Source organism: Pleurodeles waltl, chromosome 12, assembly GCF_031143425.1.
Source record: "Pleurodeles waltl isolate 20211129_DDA chromosome 12, aPleWal1.hap1.20221129, whole genome shotgun sequence".
Classification (NCBI taxonomy): Eukaryota; Metazoa; Chordata; class Amphibia; order Caudata; family Salamandridae; genus Pleurodeles; species Pleurodeles waltl.
The window spans coordinates 117,421,244-117,431,680 of NC_090451.1; the positions used below are offsets into that span (position 1 = coordinate 117,421,244).

Here is a 10,437-nt window from a genome sequence, read left to right on the forward strand (position 1 = left end):
TGACAAAGACAAGATGGACTAAGGGTAATGCAGAGTTCAAAACATTGGTACTCAAATGCAAAACAGAAAAATTATTAAGCCATAATGCTTAACAAATGTATGCTCTGAGGACCAAGTAGCCACCCTAGGAATTTCCTAGATTGTTACTCACTGGAATTCAACCCAGGAGGTGGCCATTCCTCTCGTAGACCATCCCTGAACTGGAAGATATTCTAAAAAGCCTTGCAAAGCCAGAAAAATTGACAACTTAATCCACCTACTCAGAGTCATAAAAGTCACCTTGTTGTCTTTTCCAGGCTGTCCAAAAGTCACAAACAAGGAGTCGGTTTTCCTGAACTGCAGAGGCCTGGTGACATGAATGAAAAGAGCTCTTTAAACATCAAGTGTATTCAGAAAATGTTCCTCCGGAGAGGAAGGAGAGAGAATGAAAGAAGGAAGAATTATTTCCTAAGATCTATCAAAAATAGACTTAACCTTTGCAGCAAAGGTAAGGCTAGGCCTTAAAGTTACCCCATCTTCCAAAGTATCAAATGAAGAGAGGACAGCATTTTAAGGCTCCCAGCTCCCCAATTGTTCTCAGCAAGGTGATAGGAAATAGGAAAATAACTTTATAGGAAACAATCTTTATGTCTACAGTATCCAGATCCTCAAAGAGATAAAATTGCAAAGCCTATAAAAGAGTAGGAAGATTCTGAGTTGGAGAAAAGGGATTTTTCAACTGGTCTTACAATTGACAAAAGATCTGAACAGTCTAGACACCAAAGACTGTAACATCGACGAAGGTACAGAAAAGTCCCTAAAAACCTTTATCGCAAAGCAATGAGCTTTCAGAGTGGAAAGAGATTCAAGTGAAACCCATTCAGAAGAAAATGCAAAATAGCAGACAAACTACAGGTAGGTGCCAAAAGATCATGAGCAGAACATCACGTCTCAAAAGACTTCCAGTTCTTTGAGTAAGACTTCGAAGTAGAAGGCCTGCTGGAGTGCTGAATTAACTCCACTAAGGAAGAGGAAAGACCCTTTGCTAGCAGTCCAGACTTCTCAACCTCCAAAGCGATAGAGTGAGTTGGAGCAAGAAGGTCAGGGACGACGTTCTGACACAAACACACTTGAGCAGTACCCAAGGAGGTAGAAGAGCCAGGGGTTCAGAAGAGGAAACCATGACATCTCTGGCCAATAAGGGCCCACAAGAATAAAGTTCCCTCCCCCCTGCTGAGACTTGAAGAGAACCATCTGGATCAATAACAAGTGGGGGAATGTATAAAGGAGACTTCTCAGCCACTTTATCACCAATACGTCCACTACCTAGGCTCCTTGTTCCGGAAGCCTGGATCAGAATCGACAAAGATGAGCATTGTCCTTGTTTGAAAAGAGATCCAGAAAGGGTTTCACAAACTCTCGGCATATCTCTCAAAACAACGACCTGGATAACGTCAACTCCAGCAAATTTGGAAACCTCCAGCTGTCTGCCATCACATTGTCGGTGCCCTTGATGTGTACTGCCGACGTGTGCAACAGGTTGATCTCTGCCCAATAACCCAATTGTTCTGCTATTGCATTGAGGGATTTTGAATGCATGCTTCACTGTTGGTTAATGTAAAAGACAGCTACCTTATTCTCTGTCTTTACTAGCACATTTTTTTGAGACAGATGATGATGGGAAAACTTCAAAGCCCTGTAGATTACCATCAACTCCATCTATTTCCATGACCTCCGACTATCTAGGAAAGACCACTTGAATCGACAGGATCAGTCCAACACAGTAGCTCTCCAGCCAGGTTTGCTGGCATCTGTTGCGAGGATTCAGGAGCATCCAGGTATATTAGTGTCCACTTAGACCAGTGGTCTTCAAACTCTTTAATGCCGCATCCACCCAATGGGGAAAAAAAACATTGGTGCCTCCCCTCTGAATTGTCCACAATTCTTCTATTAAATTGACACTGTTTAAATATGTCTAGACCTATTTAAACATTGCAGTTAAGTTCTGTTACTGTTTTAAAAATGCAATCAAATACATGACCCCAAATATACTATTCTGGTCAGGCCTGCCCTACTAACCAATTGCAGCGTCATGCTCTGCTGAGTAAACTGATCTCACGACAGTGAGGAATGCACAGGCCGGGTGGTGCCCGGCGCACAAAAGCGCGCCTTCTTGTGTTGTACGTCTCTTCGCGCAAATGCAAACTCAGATTTCCTGCACTGTGGTCGGCAGGACAGACATGGGAAGGCGCAGTAGGGAAGGCTTGAGCAACGAACCGTTGGCTATGTTTTGTTGTTACTTTGTTGACATGAGCTCAAGTAATTTGAAGCAGAAGGAACGGCCAGACCTAAAAAAAACTCTCTTACCTCCAACGCCGAATAACCACTATAATTATAATATCTCAAAAGCAGCTGGCCTTGTAAACTTAATGAGCAAGCAAGCCGATGCATTTTGGGTTTTGTTGTAAAAGAATAAAAATACTATCCATCCTTTCCTTTTTTTCCGGCAACAAGCGATGTTACAAAGATATCACAGCACACAGTGAGATTGAGTGAAAGAAGAGGCACTGAGGCTGGCATGCAGCACTCCACAGCACTTGTTATTGTAATCCAGACAGGGGGCGGAAGGAGAAAAGTATGAAGAAATTGCGATAGTGAGACCAACTCTTCTATCTATATGCATTACAAGGAAAAAGGATATCTTTAGTACTCATGGCCGGTTAGCTCAGTTGGTTAGAGCGTGGTGCTAATAACACCAAGTTCGCGGGTTCGATCCCCGTACGGGCCAGGTTGCATTTTTCTCTAAACTAAACTCTTTTTTCTCATTTAATCAAGCTCTTATAAATCCATACACTCTGTTGCTCCAGTATACGTTCACTTTCCATTAGTCCTTCTTTTGCCACTGCTGACCAAAGCTCAAGCCGGCAGCGCCAGTAGAACAACACAAGTGCAAGGGATTGTCTCTCCAAGATGGAGACACTGCCTCAGACTATGTCTCGTGAGAGGTGGAGGGAGACCTAGAGCTGATTATTAGATGCGTGGGGATAAGAGGAACATAACTCAGGTGAACAGATTCTGGATAGTGATGCTATAGCTAGGATCAGCAACGTTACAGGGCAAAGGATAGGAAAATAATTAGGTGACAGAAGTATAGAAGTGGCTACAAGGGGGTGTGTCTCTTAAGAGGGCCGAAAGATACACTGAAGGCGAAGGTGAAGTGAAAGAAGAAAGAAAGATCAAAGGAAGTCGACAGTGATTGAGAGAAAACTCACAAAGGCAAATTGAGCAAAAGACAAGGCCTGGGGAGTTAGACTACTTCAATGCAAATTTACGCCGCAGATGAGCATGACAACTGACCCTTGTACAGTGGTGCTGAAACAATTTTCAGTGTGGGGGTGCTGCCATCAAAGGGTTTCTGAAAATCCAGGAATCATACAAAGAACAAGTCCTGCGGAATGAGCCACGCACATTCAGAAAGAGTGGTGATGCGTTGGTTACTTATTGGTAATCTTCATTAGCCTTAGTCCATTGCGTCCTTGTGACAGTCATTACAAAGTAAGGCGATGTCACCTTCCAACAGGAAGAAAGAACAGGAGGATCCTTAAATGCTAGCCCCATGCACCCAACCTGGGTGCCAAGCCCTTGCCAAAGGACTGATGGGAAGGTGGGCAGGATGTAATGTTTGTGACAAAGACAAGATGGACTAAGGGTAATGCAGAGTTCAAAACATTGGTACTCAAATGCAAAACAGAAAAATTATTAAGCCATAATGCTTGACAAATGTATGCTCTGAGGACCAAGTAGCCACCCTAGGAATTTCCTAGATTGTTACTCACTGGAATTCAACCCAGGAGGTGGCCATTCCTCTCAATAGACCATCCCTGAACTGGAAGATATTCTAAAAAGCCTTGCAAAGCCAGAAAAATTGACAACTTAATCCACCTACTCAGAGTCATAAAAGTCACCTTCTTGTCTTTTCCAGGCTGTCCAAAAGTCACAAACAAGGAGTCGGTTTTCCTGAACTGCAGAGGCCTTGTGACATGAATGAAAAGAGCTCTTTAAACATCAAGTGTATTCAGAAAATGTTCCTCCGGAGAGGAAGGAGAGGGAATGAAAGAAGGAAGAATTATTTCCTAAGATCTATCAAAAATAGACTTAACCTTTGCAGCAAAGGTAAGGCTAGGCCTTAAAGTTACCCCATCTTCCAAAGTATCAAATGAAGAGAGGACAGCATTTTAAGGCTCCCAGCTCCCCAATTGTTCTCAGCAAGGTGATAGGAAATAGGAAAATAACTTTATAGGAAACAATCTTTATGTCTACAGTATCCAGATCCTCAAAGAGATAAAATTGCAAAGCCTGTAAAAGAGTAGGAAGATTCTGAGTTGGAGAAAAGGGATTTTTCAACTGGTCTCACAATTGACAAAAGATCAGAACAGTCTAGACACCAAAGACTGTAACATCGACGAAGGTACAGAAAAGTCCTTAAAAACCTTTATCGCAAAGCAATGAGCTTTCAGAGTGGAAAGAGATTCAAGTGAAACCCATTCAGAAGAAAATGCAAAATAGCAGACAAACTACAGGTAGGTGCCAAAAGATCATGAGCAGAACATCACGTCTCAAAAGACTTCCAGTTCTTTGAGTAAGACTTCGAAGTAGAAGGCCTGCTGGAGTGCTGAATTAACTCCACTAAGGAAGAGGAAAGACCCTTTGCTAGCAGTCCAGACTTCTCAACCTCCAAAGCGATAGAGTGAGTTGGAGCAAGAAGGTCAGGAACGACGTTCTGACAGAAACACACTTGAGCAGTACCCAAGGAGGTAGAAGAGCCAGGGGTTCAGAAGAGGAAACCATGACATCTCTGGCCAATAAGGGCCCACAAGAATAAAGTTCCCTCCCCCCTGCTGAGACTTGAAGAGAACCATCTGGATCAATAAAAAGTGGGGGAATGTATAAAGGAGACTTCTCAGCCACTTTATCACCAATACGTCCACTACCTAGGCTCCTTGTTCCGGAAGCCTGGATCAGAATCGACAAAGATGAGCATTGTCCTTGTTTGAAAAGAGATCCAGAAAGGGTTTCACAAACTCTCGGCATATCTCTCAAAACAACAACCTGGATAACGTCAACTCCAGCAAATTTGGAAACCTCCAGCTGTCTGCCATCACATTGTCGGTGCCCTTGATGTGTACTGCCGACGTGTGCAACAGGTTGATCTCTGCCCAATAACCCAATTGTTCTGCTATTGCATTGAGGGATTTTGAATGCATGCTTCACTGTTGGTTAATGTAAAAGACAGCTACCTTATTCTCTGTCTTTACTAGCACATTTTTTTGAGACAGATGATGATGGGAAAACTTCAAAGCCCTGTAGATTACCATCAACTCCATCTATTTCCATGACCTCCGACTCTCTAGGAAAGACCACTTGAATCGACAGGATCAGTCCAACACAGTAGCTCTCCAGCCAGGTTTGCTGGCATCTGTTGCGAGGATTCAGGAGCATCCAGGTATATTAGTGTCCACTTAGACCAGTGGTCTTCAAACTCTTTAATGCCGCATCCACCCAATGGGAAAAATAAACATTGGTGCCTCCCCTCTGAATTGTCCACAATTCTTCTATTAAATTGACACTGTTTAAATATGTCTAGACCTATTTAAACATTGCAGTTAAGTTCTGTTACTGTTTTAAAAATGCAATCAAATACATGACCCCAAATATACTATTCTGGTCAGGCCTGCCCTACTAACCAATTGCAGCGTCATGCTCTGCTGAGTAAACTGATCTCACGACAGTGAGGAATGCACAGGCCGGGTGGTGCCCGGCGCACAAAAGCGCGCCTTCTTGTGTTTACGTCTCTTCGCGCAAATGCAAACTCAGATTTCCTGCACTGTGGTCGGCAGGAGAGACATGGGAAGGCGCAGTAGGGAAGGCTTGAGCAACGAACCGTTGGCTATGTTTTGTTGTTACTTTGTTGACATGAGCTCAAGTAATTTGAAGCAGAAGGAACGGCCAGACCTAAAAAAAACTCTTTTACCTCCAACGCCGAATAACCACTATAATTATAATATCTCAAAAGCAGCTGGCCTTGTAAACTTAATGAGCAAGCAAGCCGATGTATTTTGGGTTTTGTTGTAAAAGAATAAAAATACTATCCATCCTTTCCTTTTTTTCCGGCAACAAGCGATGTTACAAAGATATCACAGCACACAGTGAGATTAAGTGAAAGAAGAGGCACTGAGGCTGGCGTGCAGCACTCCACAGCTCTTGTTATTGTAATCCAGACAGGGGGCGGAAGGAGAAAAGTATGAAGGAATTGCGATAGTGAGACCAACTCTTCTATCTATCTGCAGAACATGGAAAAAGGATATCTGTAGTACTCATGGCCGGATAGCTCAGTTGGTTAGAGCGTGGTGCTAATAACGGCAAGGTTGCGGGTTTGATCCCCGTACGGGCCAGGTTGCATTTTTTCTCTCAACTAAACTCTTTTTTTATCATTTAATCAAGCTCTTATAAATCCATACACTCTGTTGCTCCAGTATACGTTCACTTTCCATTAGTCCTTCTTTTGCCACTGCTGACCAAAGCTCAAGCCGGCAGCGCCAGTAGAACAACACAAGTGCAAGGAATTGTCTCTCCAAGATGGAGACACTGCCTCAGACTATGTCTCGTGAGAGGTGGAGGGAGACCAAGAGCTGATTATTAGATGCGTGGGGATAAGAGGAACATAACTCAGGTGAACAGATTCTGGATAGTGATGCTATAGCTAGGATCAGCAACGTTACAGGGCAAAGGATAGGAAAATAATTAGGTGACAGAAGTATAGAAGTGGCTACAAGGGGGTGTGTCTCTTAAGAGGGCCGAATGATACACTGAAGGAGAAGGTGAAGTGAAAGAAGAAAGAAAGATCAAAGGAAGTCGACAGTGATTGAGAGAAAACTCACAAAGGCAAATTGAGCAAAAGACAAGGCCTGGGGAGTTAGACTACTTCAATGCAAATTTACGCCGCAGATGAGCATGACAACTGACCCTTGTACAGTGGTGCTGAAACAATTTTCAGTGTGGGGGTGCTGCCATCAAAGGGCTTCTGAAAATCCAGGAATTATGCAAAGAACAAGTCCTGCGGAATGAGCCACGCACATTCAGAAAGAGTGGTGATGCGTTGGTTACTTATTGGTAATCTTCATTAGCCTTAGTCCATTGCGTCCTTGTGACAGTCATTACAAAGTAAGGTGATGTCACCTTCCAACAGGAATAAAGAACAGGAGGATCCTTAAATGCTAGCCCCATGCACCCAACCTGGGTGCCAAGCCCTTGCCAAAGGACTGATGGGAAGGTGGGCAGGATGTAATGTTTGTGACAAAGACAAGATGGACTAAGGGTAATGCAGAGTTCAAAACATTGGTACTCAAATGCAAAACAGAAAAATTATTAAGCCATAATGCTTGACAAATGTATGCTCTGAGGACCAAGTAGCCACCCTAGGAATTTCCTAGATTGTTACTCACTGGAATTCAACCCAGGAGGTGGCCATTCCTCTCGTAGACCATCCCTGAACTGGAAGATATTCTAAAAAGCCTTGCAAAGCCAGAAAAATTGACAACTTAATCCACCTACTCAGAGTCATAAAAGTCACCTTCTTGTCTTTTCCAGGCTGTCCAAAAGTCACAAACAAGGAGTCGGTTTTCCTGAACTGCAGAGGCCTGGTGACATAAATGAAAAGAGCTCTTTAAACATCAAGTGTATTCAGAAAATGTTCCTCCGGAGAGGAAGGAGAGGGAATGAAAGAAGGGAAATTTATTTCCTAAGATCTATCAAAAATAGACTTAACCTTTACAGCAAAGGTAAGGCTAGGCCTTAAAGTTACCCCATCTTCCAAAGTATCAAATGAAGAGAGGACAGCATTTTAAGGCTCCCAGCTCCCCAATTGTTCTCAGCAAGGTGATAGGAAATAGGAAAATAACTTTATAGGAAACAATCTTTATGTCTACAGTATCCAGATTCTCAAAGAGATAAAATTGCAAAGCCTATAAAAGAGTAGGAAGATTCTGAGTTGGAGAAAAGGGATTTTTCAACTGGTCTTACAATTGACAAAAGATCAGAACAGTCTAGACACCAAAGATTGTAACATCTTCGAAGGTACAGAAAGGTCCCTAAAAACCTGTATCTCAAAGCAATGAGCTTTCAGAGTGGAAAGAGATTCATGTGAAACCCATTCAGAAGAAAATGCAAAATAGCAGACAAACTACAGGTAGGTGCCAAAAGATCATGAGCAGAACATCACGTCTCAAAAGACTTCCAGTTCTTTGAGTAAGACTTCGAAGTAGAAGGCCTGCTGGAGTGCTGAATTAACTCCACTAAGGAAGAGGAAAGACCCTTTGCTAGCAGTCCAGACTTCTCAACCTCCAAAGCGATAGAGTGAGTTGGAGCAAGAAGGTCAGGGACGACGTTCTGAGAGAGACACACTTGAGCAGTACCCAAGGAGGTAGAAGAGCCAGGGGTTCAGAAGAGGAAACCATGACATCTCTGGCCAATATGGGCCCACAAGAATAAAGTTCCCTCCCCCCTGCTGAGACTTGAAGAGAACCATCTGGATCAATAAAAAGTGGGGGAATGTATAAAGGAGACTTCTCAGCCACTTTATCACCAATACGTCCACTACCTAGGCTCCTTATTCCGGAAGCCTGGATCAGAATCGACAAAGATGAGCATGGTCCTTGTTTGAAAAGAGATCCAGAAAGGGTTTCACAAACTCTCGGCATATCTCTCAAAACAATGACCTGGATAACGTCAACTCCAGCAAATTTGGAAACCTCCAGCTGTCTGCCATCACATTGTTGGTGCCCTTGATGTGTACTGCCGACGTGTGCAACAGGTTGATCTCTGCCCAATAACCCAATTGTTCTGCATTGCATTGAGGGATTTTGAATGCATGCTTCACTGTTGGTTAATGTAAAAGACAGCTACCTTATTCTCTGTCTTTACTAGCACATTTTTTTGAGACAGATGATGATGGGAAAACTTCAAAGCCCTGTAGATTACCATCAACTCCATCTATTTCCATGACCTCCGACTCTCTAGGAAAGACCACTTGAATCGACAGGATCAGTCCAACACAGTAGCTCTCCAGCCAGGTTTGCTGGCATCTGTTGCGAGGATTCAGGAGCATCCAGGTATATTAGTGTCCACTTAGACCAGTGGTCTTCAAACTCTTTAATGCCGCATCCACCCAATGGGAAAAAAAAACATTGGTGCCTCCCCTCTGAATTGTCCACAATTCTTCTATTAAATTGACACTGTTTAAATATGTCTAGACCTATTTAAACATTGCAGTTAAGTTCTGTTACTGTTTTAAAAATGCAATCAAATACATGACCCCAAATATACTATTCTGGTCAGGCCTGCCCTACTAACCAATTGCAGCGTCATGCTCTGCTGAGTAAACTGATCTCACGACAGTGAGGAATGCACAGGCCGGGTGGTGCCCGGCGCACAAAAGCGCGCCTTCTTGTGTTGTACGTCTCTTCGCGCAAATGCAAACTCAGATTTCCTGCACTGTGGTCGGCAGGAGAGACATGGGAAGGCGCAGTAGGGAAGGCTTGAGCAACGAACCGTTGGCTATGTTTTGTTGTTACTTTGTTGACATGAGCTCAAGTAATTTGAAGCAGAAGGAACGGCCAGACCTAAAAAAAACTCTCTTACCTCCAACGCCGAATAACCACTATAATTATAATATCTCAAAAGCAGCTGGCCTTGTAAACTTAATGAGCAAGCAAGCCGATGCATTTTGAGTTTTGTTGTAAAAGAATAAAAATACTATCCATCCTTTCCTTTTTTTCCGGCAACAAGCGATGTTACAAAGATATCACAGCACACAGTGAGATTGAGTGAAAGAAGAGGCACTGAGGCTGGCATGCAGCACTCCACAGCACTTGTTATTGTAATCCAGACAGGGGGCGGAAGGAGAAAAGTATGAAGGAATTGCGATAGTGAGACCAACTCTTCTATCTATATGCATTACAAGGAAAAAGGATATCATTAGTACTCATGGCCGGTTAGCTCAGTTGGTTAGAGCATGGTGCTAATAACACCAAGGTCGCGGGTTCGATCCCCGTACGGGCCAGGTTGCATTTTTCTCTCAACTAAACTCTTTTTTTACCATTTAATCAAGCTCTTATAAATCCATACACTCTGTTGCTCCAGTATACGTTCACTTTCCATTAGTCCTTCTTTTGCCACTGCTGACCAAAGCTCAAGCCGGCAGCACCAGTAGAACAACACAAGTGCAAGGGATTGTCTCTCCAAGATGGAGACACTGCCTCAGACTATGTCTCGTGAGAGGTGGAGGGAGACCTAGAGCTGATTATTAGATGCGTGGGGATAAGAGGAACATAACTCAGGTGAACAGATTCTGGATAGTGATGCTATAGCTAGGATCAGCAACGTTACAGGGCAAAGGATAGG

General features: G+C 43.3%; 2 non-coding genes across 2 annotated transcripts; both read left to right on the plus strand.

Moving 5' to 3' along the window:
* The first annotated feature begins 2,693 nt into the window (after positions 1–2,693).
* TRNAI-AAU (transfer RNA isoleucine (anticodon AAU)) lies at positions 2,694–2,767 on the plus strand. The gene has a single exon. It is a non-coding gene; the product is annotated as a tRNA-Ile (tRNA).
* A 7,255-nt stretch (positions 2,768–10,022) lies between these two features.
* Positions 10,023–10,096, plus strand: TRNAI-AAU (transfer RNA isoleucine (anticodon AAU)). Its single transcript has one exon. It is a non-coding gene; the product is annotated as a tRNA-Ile (tRNA).
* The last annotated feature ends 341 nt before the right edge of the window (positions 10,097–10,437 follow it).